Here is a 15,055-nt window from a genome sequence, read left to right as displayed (position 1 = left end):
CAGTATCTCGTCACCGACAGGGGTCCCTACCAGACGTTTTTGATGAAGGGGCAAGAAAATTCATAGGGAACAATTAAAAAGTAACCTGCTCCCAGGAGAAATTCCGTCCTTACTCTCCTCGTTGGTGTATGCCCTGAAATGTGCGGTTTATGTCCCCTATAACTTTTTGTTAAATGAAGTGTGGAGGTTCGCGCTATCCATGTAAGTGTCCAATCCTTTTTTGGAAGCCTTTTTTTCTGCAGAGAAATCCTGGCTCCTCCGCAGTTTTTAACAATGACTTCAGCGAGCATCTCACCCCCGGCCTCAATAGTTTCTCGTGGCAGGAAGTTCCGCATTGTTCTGAGCAGGTCTTTGTCATGAAACTCTTGCAACAGACCAGCGTATGGTAACAAAATAGAAAATGTTACCTCTTGTTGTCTTGACAGGGCACTAAACTGGGAGTCAGGATATTTTGGGGCTAATACTGGGTGAGCAACTGACCTCAGGCAAGTCACTTCCTCTCTCTGTACCTGTCCTAGGGTGGCTGGCCCTTAAAGGAAGCAGGTTCAGACCAGAACTGGTGCTCCCAATTTGGCTGATTAAGAGCCTGGGGTGGCACCAGAGGGAGAATCAGAGAGGTAGGAGGTCCTTGAAGGGAGCTGTAAGAGGTTCCCGGGGCAGCGGGTGGTTAAAGAACAGCAGAGGGGTTTATGGCTGACCTCCCCAAGCTGGAGAAGGCTGAAGGCAGTAGAGCAGCATAGGGACTTTCCTGCCGACTTTGAAGCCAGTGAGTTGAAGCTGCAGGGCTGAAGCCAGGGGAGCAGTGGAAGGGCTTCCTTGCCGGCCTGTCTGAGATGAGGTTAACAGAACTGGGGAGTGATGCTGTTCCCCTGGTGAGGAGGATGTCCCAGCAGAGAGGCTAGTGGTGGGGGTGGGGTTCCTGTTGGGAAGAAAAGGGGCTGCACTCCCGCTGGAAGGCCGTCCTAGCAGAAGGACCGGAGAGGACAGGTGAAGAGCCCAGGTGTGGTGGATGATGCCGGAATGTGGCACATGCTATGCTGGTGAGCTAGATGTGATGGGATTTTAAAGACTATTTTCCTGGGATGGGGCATGAGGGAGTGATCAGTGGACTATGTTCTGGGACGTTTGTTAGGGATTATTTGCACTATGTTTTTGTAATAAAGTGCCCCCTCCTCCCCCGGAGAGGGATTATTGAGGCAAGAGAACCTGTCGTGGAGCCTTTTTGAGAGGGGAATTGGGATGTAGCCCTGGTGCTGGAGCTCCCGGGTCCCAGGGGGCACCCAAGGATGAGGGGGAATCATTCACAGTACTGCTGAATCCCTCCCCTCCCAACCCCCCCCGTCTGTCTTCTCTGTATAGGCTGTAAGCAACTCAGGAGCACAGGCTATCTCTTACTATGTGTGCAAACACATGGTAAGACACCATGGGGCCGTAATCTGGGCTGGGATCTCCACGGCAACCGTAACACAACTAATAAATAATTCACTGTGTACGCCAAAGGAATAAATGCTCGCCAATGGAACAACACCCAAAGGCCATAAATGTACAGCACGCCTGCTTTCATTCTGATTTTAGTCTTTATTGCTGGTTGAATTGTGGGTTTGTAGCACAGGAAGGATTCGGACTTGTTCATCTCCACACAAAGGAGTTTGTGAATCTGTCGTCATTGCTCACTGTGACAATACAGGGAGAACTTCCCAGAGGAAAGGAAATCGGATCACCGAGGGTCAGATCCATCCACGCATGCAAGGGTGCTATCTTCCCTCCATGGGCCAAATTCTGCTCTCTCTTACTTCAGTGTAGATCCAGATTAACTTCATTGAAATCAATGGAGTTTCTCTGCTTTATGACCGTTTTAGAGACAATTTTTAGCCCTGAAGGCCAGATTCTGTTCTCTGTTACACCACTGTAAATTCAGGGCTACTCTGGTACAGATCCTCAGCTGGTGCAAATCAGCATAGCTCCAATCAGTGGAGCAATACTAATTTATACCAGCTGAGGATCTGACTCTATTAACTTCAGTGAAGTTACTCTGAAGTTACACCAGTATACATGAGACCAGTATTTGGCCCTATATACGTATTGAATACGACTTTGGTTTGTTATTAGATTGAGAAGGGGAACATATTCTCCCTGGCCCCAGTACAGAGCATGGAGTGAGTTCTAGCAGATGCTGAGTGTCGGACTTAATTTGTCTTTCATGCTGGGAAACCCTTGTGGCAAGGGGTTAATAAGGACAATTCATACTGTTATACAAATGTACAGAGAGCAAATGCAAGATGGATTGACTGGTGAACACACATTTCCGAGCCCCGGGGAACAGGAGCACCAGCAGACCAAGACCCTCGCGGAGTCAGTGAGAAAGAAGGCCAAGGGCTTCCAAGGAGGGCCTTGAGGCCATCTACCCTCAGGATCCGCAGGGCTGTTCAGGGCTGAGCACCTTGTTCCTAGTGACTGTGTCCGTCACTCGGGGAGGGGCTTCTGATACCACCGTGTTTACATCTGAAAACACAAGCGCAACGGAGGAAAGAGGAGGAATCAGCAATGGGGGAGTTAAAAGGCTTATCATCGTCTGGACAAAGCTTCAACATCAGCTTGCCAGGAGGCTACATTCCAAACCTTACAGCAGGAGATTGTAACACAGAACAGGGTAAAGCTGAGGCTATGTCTACCCTTAAAATACTACAGCTGCATACCGGCGGCGCTGCACCTGTGCCGCTGTAGCACTTCAGTGTAGACACAACAGTGCCGGGAGGGGTTCTCTTGTTGCTGTAGTTAATCTGCCTCCCCAAGAGGTAGTAGCTAGGTCCTCGGAAGAATTCGTCTATCGAACTAGCGCTGTCTACACAGGGACTTAGGTTGGCCGAACTCTGAGGGGCGTGGATCTTTCACACTCCTGAGCGACGTAGCGGTGTGGCTCTAAATTTCTAGTGAAGACCAGCCCTGAGAAAATTAGGCCAGATTTACATTAGAAAATGGTTTCAGTCTTAAATAGCTCTGCCAGCAAAGCTTCCTAGCGTCGGCAAAACGGGCTCTTGTTGGTATCATTTAGAATGGTTCCGTGAGTGAAATAAGCAGCTCCATTGATTCCAACAGAACTAGGCTGATTGACACCAGCTAAAGATGAGTCTATTATCTTAAAGGGGAAGTTTAAATACCACTGCCAAGGCAACTTACCTGACACCTGTGAAACTGCGATTCCAATTCTGGGCCTCTCTGCAGCCCCACCCCGCCTGGCTTTTAATAAGTCTGTTTAAAACTCGTCGTTTTTCAGTCACAAACAGCAACAGAGGGTCCTGTGGCACCTTTAAGACTAACAGAAGTATTGGGAGCATAAGCTTTCGTGGGTAAGAACCTCACTTCTTGCATCTGAAGAAGTGAGGTTCTTACCCACGAAAGCTTATGCTCCCAATACTTCTGTTAGTCTTAAAGGTGCCACAGGACCCTCTGTTGCTTTTTACAGATTCAGACTAACACGGCTACCCCCTGATACTAGTCACAAACAGCGATGTTGACAGAGCTCGGCTGGCATAGGCTTCATGGCCACGCCTCCTGCTGCTGCATATGGCAATACAGGTTGATACTGACAAGATCTGATCTCACTTACACTTAGGGTGACCAGATGTCCCGATTTTATAGGGACAGTCCCGATTTTAGGATCTTTTCCTTATATAGGCTCCTATTACCCCCACCCCTGTCCCGATTTTTCACATTTGCTGTCTAGTCACCCTACTTACCCGAGAGCAAATCAGGACAAACTCCACTGAGTTACACTGGTGTAAAACTGGTGTAAGTGAGAGGAGAATCAGGTTCATTACCTTGACCATGTAAACCCATCACTCACTGCTTCTCTTAGAGCTCGAGCAAATGATTTGGAGCCCATCTATGGAACTCACTTCTTGTGCCTCAGTCTCATCAATCTACTATCCAACTGTTGCCACATTTTAAAATTTAATCTAAGACCCCTGAGTAGGGGTTAGGACAGCAATTCACTTAGCCTTATCTTATCGGAAAGTGGTGCATGCTGGGTATATTCTGCAGCAATTTAACAGGAATAAAAGTGCAAGTCTGTCAAGCGACAGCCATATTTTGCGTCTCCAAGAGCTTATCAGAAAGGGGGGGGGGGGGTCCCAGCTGATTCAGTGGCTAGTAGCAAGGTATTGAATTTCAGGCAGCTGGGAGAGCTGCAGGCCTTCTGGGTCTTGTATGAGCCATCTGCAAAGTCATGCTGACTTCTGTGTTTTAAATAACTTCCTCTAACTGATGCAGGCAGCGGGTGGGGGTGGGGCTGAATTTGGTAATGAAAATCAGAGCTCTGTTTGCCACTGACCCTGGTGTGTGATAAGACATTTTGGTGTCGAACAGGAAGCCCCCTAGATCTGGGAACTTGAGGGCGCTAAGTGCTCACACAGCATATACCCAGCCATCCCTATGACTGTATGTGGGTGAGCTCAAGTAAATTTATACCGGGATTTTTTTTTTAATGGTGCCTCCTACTGGGCAAAATGACAAGTTTTGAAAAGACTTTAGCTAACCAAAAACAAAGCCGTGTCTGTAAGGAAATGTGGGGGTGGGATATTGCCCGTCCATAATAATTTGCAGCCCACCCAACCTTACATTCTTAGCTACGGCACTGCCATGCAGCAGGTTAGTAGCAGAGCAAAGAATAGAACCTAATTCACCTGAGTCCCAGCCTGCTGCATCACACCACCTTTCTAATCTAGCATGCTTGTTCTCCCCCACCACAGCAATCTTCATGACAGCTCCAGCAAGTCCTTTACTTACTTTGGTTCTGGCTGTGGTCAGCTGGGTGGGCCGTGGTGGTAAGGGGCTCCTCATCTCTGTGGCCACACAGGCTCCCAATTTTTGCTGCCACATACCTGCAGGCTGCAGAGAGAAAGGAGACCATTAGTTTTTATCCCTCAAGCTAAGGGCAAATATTTGTTGGCCCCTGTGGGGCACTGGGGAAAAGAAGCTGCACAAGGCACCAGGGTGGTAGGGGTGTTCACAGGAGCAAATCACCCCCTCTCTGATCCTACCTGAGCTAGGGACCCAATGAGTCACCTTTGCAGGCATAGTGGGAGTCAGGGGGGATGTAACAAATGGTCCGCAAAACGTCCAGATTGCAATAGAATCAAGTTACACCATTCAAGGTAAAAGCTTGGGGCAAAGACTTTCCTTCTGTTCTGTGTTTGTACAGCACCTAGCACCATGGAGTCCTGCTCCAGGACTAGGGCACCTAGGTGCTATGCTAATACAAGTCCATTTCCTGTCAGGGCTGGAGAAAAAGCCCGGAGAGAGCGAGATTCGCACTGATACCACAAGAGATCTTGGCCAAAAAGCACAGAAGTGAAGGTAGTTGGTATCAACTGGACAAAATGTGCCCAGTTGCACACTTAACTAACTCCAGTTTTCTCCTGTGTAATTCCATTCACTTCAGCAAAATTATTCCAGATTCCCACTGGTGCAAGGCCACAATCAGACCCACAGACACGCCGTGGAATTACTCCTGTTTTCCACCCGTGTAAATGAGATCAGAATCAGGCCTAATGATTGTTTTTAAATTAATGAGCAAAGTTTTGCTTTATTCATTAGATAGTAACCCCCTCCCCCCCACACACACACTCTCTCCCCTCCCCCGCCAGACCCAGCTAGACAAAGCATATGATGTTATTGTGGGAAGGGAAAGATGTGGAGAGCACCAGCTGATAGGACTTTACTTCCCCTTGCAGGGTGACACAGCAGATATCACAGATATCCTTTTGTTCCCGGCTGGGATACCCCACTGTGGAACAGTCCCTCCACCCCCAACAGTGAAGACAACACCCATGTAAGGAAAGACGCTGAGCAAAGGCCTGGCAGCTCAGACTGCGTTTCAAAGAATTCCCTCATCATCCGTCTCCCTGCGACTGAGGCACCAGTGATAGTTGGGGAGCCACATGGATTTACAAACCAAACATCCCCCTCTGCTCTACTTTGTCTGAAGAGGTTTCCTTACCATTGATAATTACTCAGACCATCTCTGCAACGCTCCAGCCAGGCTGTGCTTTCCTGCTGCTCGGGCTCTGGCTCTGCTCGTCTCTCACACTCAGCTGGGCTGTGGTTTTATTTTTTACCACGCTATTTCCTCCCTCCCCGGACGTTGCCCCAGTAACATGAGTCATGTGGCTCGAAGGCCAGAGGGTGTTGTGTAGATCTTTGCTGTCGCGCCCTCCGGGTAGGGCTGTGAAGAGTGGAGTTCAGATCCTTCCCTGGCCTGGATTTTGATCTAACCTACGTCGGTATATTGCCCAGGTTATACAGCGACTGGTTAGGCACGCAGAACCATTGTATCTAAATGGAAGCAGCGGTCCCTGCTGTAGCTCCATTGACTTACATGAAGTTACACCATTGATGCATTTGGCTCAAGCTGTGGGACTTGCTCCAGATGCCTCAGAGGGATCCAGGAATCAGCTGTTGTTCAAGCATGGTTCTGCCTCCTTAAAAACACTGGTGTGTGTGTGTGTTGAATCCCAGTCTCTGAGCTAAACCAGGGGCTGTGGCCGTGGTGCAGTGTTTATCTGTATAGTTTAGGGGTGGAGGTAAGCTGGATCCTCCTCCTATGTTGTCCATCCAATGTCCACCTGCCCCCATGTCTTCCTTCCAGAGCAAAGATCTCTGTGGTCCACATGGACCACGTGTATTTCCCCTCACCCCCGCCCCCCCCCCCCCACAAACCTATCCCCTCCTTACACCGTTTCCACAATTCGAGAGTCCGGTCAAAAAGGGAACCTGGCAGCATCCAGTCAGATCTACTGACCGGACACTAAAAGTCCAGTTACCGCGGGCAGCCTATCACCTGGCCCTGAAGCGGCGGCTGCTGCAGCAGCACACATGCACCAGCTCGGGCCGCGGGCTGCCCCTTTGAAGAGCACAGTTTGCAGGGCTGCGGCAGAGGACAGAGTGCGGGAGCTCATGGCGAGCAGGGTAAGTGGTTCCCAGCAGGCCTGAAGCATTCCCCGTGAGGGAAGGAACACAAACTGCCTCGCCAGCCAATGCTTCCCCCGGCCGCGCTCTCAGGCAGCGCCGGGACGGGGAGGGCTCGAGCGGAGGGGAAGGGGGCTGCTGGGCAGACAGCTCAGAGGGAGGTGGGGGACTGCCGGGCAGGAGGGCCACGTCCCAGCTTGCCAGCAGAGCTGCCTGTCTGCTCCCGTGTGGCCGCAGCCCTCTTCTGACCTGCGCTCCCGTGCGGCTCAGGTTTGCAAGTCCCTTGGGGCTGCTCACGCTGGAGATGAGGAGGGAAAGGAGTGAGTAGGGGGCAGGGCTTTGGGGAAAGAGGTGGGGCAGGGGGGGAGTCTCATTGCCAGACATTGGAAAGTTGGCCACCCTATCCACGAACCTCCATGACAGGAGAGAGGCTTAATCTAGCACGAGACTCAGATTTCTCTAATGTAGCCTCCCAGAGTTCTACCTCCACTAGAACTCTGCCTGTGGGCTGAGACAGCAGCCATTTTTCCTCATGAGGTTTTTTGGTTTTTTTTTTAATACCCCCACACCACCTTTATTAAACAAGTTTGTGTACAACACGCTTCAGGCAGTGACTACAGGCATGGCAAGGCACCGAGCTGGCTGAGGTTTCCTTCCAGCTCCATCAGACACTGCACAGGGTGTGTCATCTCTCCATTCCCATTGTCCATCCACAGGGACTGCAGAGCGGCATCAGCAGGATTGCTGCATTTCAGAGACAGCTTTTCCTCTCGAGAGATCTGCCATCGCGGTCAGGCTGCTGCATCCCCAGCCCATCTCTCTGCAGCGCTAGGGCTTGCCCCCAGGCCAGGCCCATCACAGTCTTAATGGGGCTCAGAGTCCCGCTGCTTGGCAACCCTACTGCAGTTCTGTTGCTCGAAGAGGAGCGGCCATTCCCTCAGCGTCTCTTAGCTGCAGGGCAGACGTCTCTGCTGAGGGCCTCTTTGCAGCGAGGGCCCTCAGGAGTGGCTGCAGACTGTTGCTAAGGCGATGCACATGCTGTGGCCTCTCAGGGTAACTTTTCTTTTGTGCTTTTTTTGTCGTTGTTTTCCGTAGGGTAATCTGAAAGCCTGTGCTTTGCTCTTTGAGTGTGGAAAAGCAACTATTCTGCCAACACACACACGCTGCACCAGGTGTGAGGTTGCAGCCACACTGGATCAGACCCAAGGTCCATCTACTCCAGTATCCTGTCTCCAAGAGTGGACATCACCAAATGCTTCACCGGGAGGTGTAAGATCCCTTCAGAAGGCCGTTATGGCATACCTGCCTCACTCTGCCCCACACAGGTCTCTAATATTGAAAGATGGGCTTAAACCCTAAAGCACTGGGTTGGGGGATTAAAACAAAAAACAACAACCCACCCATAACACAGCACACAGCCAGGGCCGACGAGAGGGGGGGAAAGCCGGTACAAATTACCGGGGCCCGGCGGTCTGGAAGGGGGCCCGGGGCCCGGCTTCCCCCCCCCTCTCGTCAGCCCTGTTTAGCCGGTCCGCCCTTGCTGGGGGGCCTGAAAAAATTCCGGGCACGGCTTCCCCGGCTTCCCCACCCTCTCGTCGGCCCTGTTTAGCCGGTCCGCCCTTGCTGGGGGGCCCCCAAATTTTTTTTCACCGGGGCCTGAACCCGCTCTCGGCGGCCCTGCACACAGCTAACAATGTCTGGTACCTTCATGAGCAGCCTGAGCCAAAGACCAAGAATTAGATGGACACGAAAAACCATCTTCCCCCTCCACTCAGCTCAGTCACCGCTGGGACACACTCACCTGTGAGCGTTGGGGAAGCTTGCACTGTGGCTGTCTATGTGATGCCTGCTTTGTGGATACAGAAAGGACCCTCACAACTGTCAACCTTTCACCTTCACGAAAAAACTGAAAAGAACAAGGATGATTGCAGCCCACATCTAGGGATAGCTGCATCTGTGCTGAGTCTTCATCAGGCAGCCTGATTTGCTCTGGGCCTTTGGGATTGAATATATTTCTGAGGGGGTTATCATTTGGAGACTGTATGTACTACATAAGGCAGGGGAGTCTTGGCTGTTTGCATTACTGACACAGCACGCTAGATGGCGATAGATTAAAGAGAAAAGGTCTGAGGTGCGAGCCGCTCTCATGATTAATGGCAGAGAAATTCACCTAGCCCAGGGCATGAACTGAGCAAGGAGGTCATGGGCTAAAGTTAGAGAGAAGCCAGTAGTGAAATACCACTGTGAACAGCTAGAACTGACTAAGTACTCCCAGGGTGACGACACAGAGGCATCTGTATAAAGTATAGAACTCCCCGCTGGTACCTAAGAAGGTTCCTGGTCCATCCTTGTGCCATTTCACGTTCCCCTTCTGAAAATGTGGTGACTGTGCAAAAGTGGCGCCTTCTCAATCAACAGATCTGTTCCCGGTGCATATTCAGAGTCTGGCCTACTGATTTCGGTGACAAAAATACATTTTTACTATTCTTGTTTTACTCTTGCTAGCCACACAGAGCAACCCAGTGAAGGGCGAGTGAGTTGGATTCTATTCCATCGCATGCATTATCAGCTGCATTGTTCGCCAATTTCCAGTTACAGAAATCTGTATTATGTACTGACGTCACTTCATGAGCCCAGAAGAATCCAGCTTGACTTTCAGGTCCCAGGGTGGATTTGCAGGAATGTAGTTAGAAAAAGACCTCTCCAATTTTTAACTGAGCAAATTTTACTTGGTGCCTCTAAAGGACAATAAATACAGTAAGTAAGGAAACCAATAATGCCATTTTTAGAGTCACTTTCTATGGAATAACCACATTTTGGTCCTGATTCTCCTCGCATTCACCTGGGTGTATGAGGCAGCAGGCGAGCTCCTAGCCAAGAAGGGCTGTTGCACAGCCTAACTTGCAGCTCTGGCAGTGAGGGTGAAGTATCTGTGCCCTGGGGTCATCTGACCTGGGCCCTGTCCAGGGAAAGACTGCTGCAGCATGCCTGGGTGTTGAGTCAGTGCATGCTCTGCTGGAGCTGTTATTCACTATTCACGATCACCCATGTGAATAGGTTTCCATTTGCAGGATTCTTTGGGAAACAACTGTACTTTGCTCAGATGCACGTATTTACATGCCCGCAAAGGGATTCATGTGTGATCAAGGATATGTGGTGTTCACTACTTGCTGTTCATCGTTTGTTATTTCTTATTCTCCCATTTAAAAAGTTTCAGTCATCCAATCAGGGTGCAGAAAAAAAATCACATGTTAAGTACCCAATCACACTGAGCAAACAATGAACAGCCTGCAAACAAACCAGAGGATGAAAATTGTTCATCCAGACTATCTGGTGAGTACTTAAGGAGACTGCATTTACAGAGATTGGGACTCCTTCATGAATTATTTGTGAGCTGAAAAAGGACTAAGTCACCTAATAATGGATGGAAAGCAGGAAGAAGCTATGTCTTTAGGCAGGTTATTCTATGGTATTAGAACATAAGACTATAAGAACGGCCATGCTGGGTCAGATCAATGGTCCATCTAGCCCAGTATCCTGTCTTCTGACAGTGGCCAATGCCAGGTGCTTCAGAGGGAATGAACAGAACAGGAAATCATCAAGTGATCCATCCCCTGATGCCCATTCCCAGCTTCTGGCAAACAGAGGCTAGGGACACTTCAGAGCATTGTATTGTATTCTACTCTGTTCTTAGGTTCTTATACCACTCATTATTATAGCATCTGAGTGCCTTCTAGCAGTGCATTAAATTAAAGTATTCCAAAACTGTCAATGGTGTAGGGTTTCTTACACCTTCCTCTTAAGTATCTGGTAGTAGCTGTTTTGGAGACAGAACACTGGACTAGATGGACCATGGGTTTGACCCAGTATTACAATCTCATAATTCATTCGTATTTCTGGCAGAACAGATACTGTGTACGAGTTTATTCAGTGGCAGTTATTGCTAATGGGAACAGAAGAAAGGAGCAAAACCAAAGCCCCAGGTCAACGTGATGCCAACCCATTTGAAAATGCAGCTGCTGCTTTATAGCATTTAGTGGAGTTCATAGTAGGGAAACACAAGCCAAGATGTGCTTTCGTAAACATGCAAAGGATGTTGTTTACTCCAGTTCTGAAGAACACCACTTATCAGCTGAACAGGCCGTATCTGAAAAGCTCACTGTCGTCAGTATAAGTCAGGAGCCTAGTAAAATGTCATGTACTCCAAACAAAAGATTTTCTTTCTGGTTCATAGTGTCCGTTATTGGAGTGACCTAGGAGTCTGGGAAATGGCAAGACATTTACAGTGGCGTCATAAACAGAAACAGAAGATCTACCCTAAATGTCTTGCCATTTCCCCGGCTACCAGGTCACTCCAGTACCAGACACTATGAACCAGAAAGAAAATCTTTTGTTTGGAGTATATGACATTTTACTAGGCTCCTGATTTATACTCCCTATCAGTGCCAGGGCCGGGGAAGCTAATGATCCAACCAGCGGACCAAATTCAGTGATGAATCCTGGTCACATGCCACCTGCCACTTGAGGCATATGTTGTGCATATGCTAAGAAGAAGAATGCAAAGGTTTTTTTTCAACTCACAGCCGTTCATCTGGTCAGCAATACAGGGCAGGAAAGCACTTTGCCCTATTGCTCCGTTCTCTACCTCACTGACTCACTGCAGAATCCCAGATCCAGTCAAAGGTTTCACCCCTCATGTGGGACTGACTCTCTTTATCTGAGGGCCCTGCTCATTCTGCATGACCATGGTCTCCCACAATAGCCGTGTTCCACTGGAACAACGGAATCGTTAGCTTCATGGCTGAGTCTAGCAAGTGCAGGATCCTGAGTTTTCACGATGACTGTCCCTTGAATCTGAAACTCCTAAATGAGGTCAAGTGACCACAAACCTTGCAGCAAAATGCAAAGTGCACTTCTTCGGCCAAGCCTTACCCCAGTCATTAAAAAAAAAAGTCCAGTCCGTGTTGGGAGGGAAGAGAAAGACAGAGATAGAAATCTCTCAATATTTACACAACATAATTATGGGAGGTGCCCAAATCCCATGGGGATGGGCTCCATATGTTGTATTTGTGTGGTGAGGAGGAGTTTGTGTAATCACTCACAGTCAGCAGTAACAATGAACACTTTTGTTTTGATTCATCGGGAACAGCAAAACCACAGACAACTGCCTGGTTGCAAGGAAGAAGCTGAACGGACCCCCCCGAGCAAATCCCCTCCTCTCTAGACAGCAACTCATGGGTACTAACAGCAGTTCCCCTGTTGAGCACATTCCCCTATATAAAACTACAGCACCCCCTATGCATACATAACACCCCTCCCCCCTTAGGCCACATAATCATCCAACCATCGTGGGTGCTCTGGCCTGCATTGTGGTCTCTTTGTGACACTCGGCAGGGCAGGTATCTTTGGTGACTGTGATTCAATGTGAACCCCTGGTGAGACAGGAGCATTGTCCCCTTTGAGTAGCGGTTCAGTGAGCTCGAAGTGTCAGAGACAGGAGGTGATACCGATAATGAAGAATCAATGGTTGGCTCTAGAGGAAGCTCATCTGAAGGCTCCTCTGGAGTAAGGTTGTTTGGACATGAGCATCTTCTCAGCTGGTCGATTTGGCGAAGCTAAACTTGTCCGTTGGCACTCTGGACCTTATATGAGATGGGACCGGTGACCGCGATGATTGTCGAAGCAACCCACCTTGGTCCAGCTCCATAACTTCTAGCAAATACACGTTCTTGTGGTGTGAAGGAGCACAGGGTAGAGGACGACAGGGAGGAATGCAGAGCCTGATCCTGCTTATGTTGCAATTCCTCAAATAGATTGGGGTTCCGATGGTCAAGTCATGTCTTAAGATGTCATCCCATGAATAGCTTGGCTGAGCTAACTCCAGTAGTTGGGCATGGAGTGACATGTTGAGCGTCAAGGAACCTGGCAAGCCTTGTTGATGATCCTCATTATGATATCTTTGGTTGTGTGCACCAGCTGTTTGGTCTGACCGTTTGCTTGGGTCCCGCGTGGCGCAATGGTGATCACTCAAGTGAAGTTGCTTTTGGCAAAGTCCTTGAATTCATCAGAGGTAAAAGCACTTCCATTATTGGACACAATAGTATCCATTAACCCATGAGTCTCAAACAGTTGGCGTAGAGGAGTGATCATTACAGTAGACATTTGTAATGAGACTAAGATCACTTTGAGCCATTTTGAGAATGAGTCTACTATGATCAGAAAGTTCTTTCCGTGAAAAGGCCCCCTCAAAGTCAATATGGATTCTTGACCATGGTTTGTTGGTCACTTCCCAAGGAAACACTGGGGCTTTTGGTGAGTTATGTCAAGTAGTTTGGCATGCACTACACTCATTGATGATTTTTCTGTGTTGGCATCAATTCCAGGCCACTAGACAAAACTTCTGACTAATGCTTTCATGCTCACAATTCCTGAACATGCTGTGTATAATGTAGATAAGATGACTCAGCGACCTCTTTCTGGAATAACAATGTAATGTCTCCATAAGAAGCATACAGAAAGCTCATGTTGATGGTTTAAAAATGGTGTGAACTCCAGAGGCAGTTTCCCAGCTGGCCATCCCCTCCACACTCAGGTAAGAACACATGCCAGTGTCAGATCCTTGGCAGTCATTTTTGTGACCTAGTGAGCCTTAAGAGGTAGGTCAGGGAGGGATTCCAATGTCAAAACTTCAGTTGGAGGAGGAACGGCACAATCCAGCATCTGTAGTGGCATTTGGCTCAGTGCGCTGACGATCGACTTTCCCGGCTTGTAGACAAGCGTGGAGTTGTAAGCACTTAGCATGACACTCCAGCATTGTATTCATGGTGACATGACTTGAAGTGTTGGCTTGTTATTGGAGAGAATTCCTAGAAGTGGCTTATTGTCAGTACAAATCTCATGTACAACACATGGCCGTGGATGTAATTGTGGAATTTCTTGACTGCAGCAATGATAGCGAGCACTTTCCTTATCAATTTGTGCATAGCTTCTCGTGGTGGATGTTAAGATTCTTGCATAGTAGGCAACAGATGCCTCAGTTCCATCTGGCAAGGGATGGCTAAGAATGGCTCCGCCCACAGGTAATGATCAACAGCCTCTGTTTGTTGTAATGGATGAGGACAGAGTCAGGTGTTAGTAACTTCCTGACATTCTTGAAGGCTTCTTCATGCTGGCAAGTCCATTTCCATGGAACTGCCTTGTCAAGAAGGTGATGAAGAGGTTCAGCAACTGTTGCCTTTTTTGGAAGAAAACCGTGAAAGAAGTTGAGCAACCCAAAAAATGATTGAAGTTGCTGTTTGGATTTCAGCTCGGGGGCATCATGGATTGCCTGTACTTTGTTTCTGGGTGGATGGATACCAGATGCATCGATGCAGTAGCCCAAGAAGGTGACACTTGTTGCTCCAATTTCACATTTTTCCTTCTTGATTCGAATGCCTGACTTCTCAAATTGGTACAAGACTTCTCAAAGTCGCTCAGCAAGTTCATCCTCAGTTGATCCCATAATCAGGACATCATAAAAATATGGTACAGCGCCTGGAATTCTGGAAAGTAGAGTTTTGATGAAGCATTGGAAAATTCCTGGTGCAATGGAAATTCCAAACCGGAGATGCTTGACTCAAAATGCTCCTAGAAGAGTATAAATATCTTTACATCTGCAGTGTCTTTGTTAACCATCAGTTGTTGATATGCGTGGCAAGGTCAAGTTTTGTGAAGACTTTTCCTTCAGCAAGAACAGTGAGCAGTTGGTTAACAGCAGGCACTGGGTAAGGGTACTCTTTGAGTGCCATTTTCAAAGTGCGCTTATAATCTACACAGATTCACACATTGTCATTTGGCTTGAATATGGGTACGATTGGTGTAGCCCATTTTGTACGTGTAACTGAATTCCCTATGCAACGAAACACTCTAGTGCTGCATCAATCTTCGGACATAGGGCAAATGGTACGTTCCTGACCATCATGTGGATTGGTATGACTGTTGAATCCAGGGGGAACGACACTGGTGGTCCCTTGTAAGCTCCCACTTCTTCAGAAAATACTTGAGGGAATTCATCCATGATCTTTCTTAGTTGCTCTTCATTGATGGCATG

General features: G+C 48.5%; 1 long non-coding RNA gene across 1 annotated transcript; it reads right to left on the bottom strand.

The window, feature by feature from the left end:
* Nucleotides 1–1,558: 1,558 nt before the first annotated feature.
* Nucleotides 1,559–6,093, bottom strand: LOC135891301 (uncharacterized). Its single transcript, XR_010562263.1, has 3 exons — nucleotides 5,999–6,093; nucleotides 4,786–4,887; nucleotides 1,559–2,502 (listed from the first exon to the last, which is right to left on the bottom strand). It is a non-coding gene; the product is annotated as an uncharacterized LOC135891301 (long non-coding RNA).
* Nucleotides 6,094–15,055: the final 8,962 nt, after the last annotated feature.

Source organism: Emys orbicularis, chromosome 18 (genome assembly GCF_028017835.1).
Source record: "Emys orbicularis isolate rEmyOrb1 chromosome 18, rEmyOrb1.hap1, whole genome shotgun sequence".
NCBI lineage: Eukaryota > Metazoa > Chordata > Testudines > Emydidae > Emys > Emys orbicularis.
The sequence above is the reverse complement of the archived record's forward strand: the minus strand, read 5'-3'. Positions and strand labels throughout refer to the sequence as shown.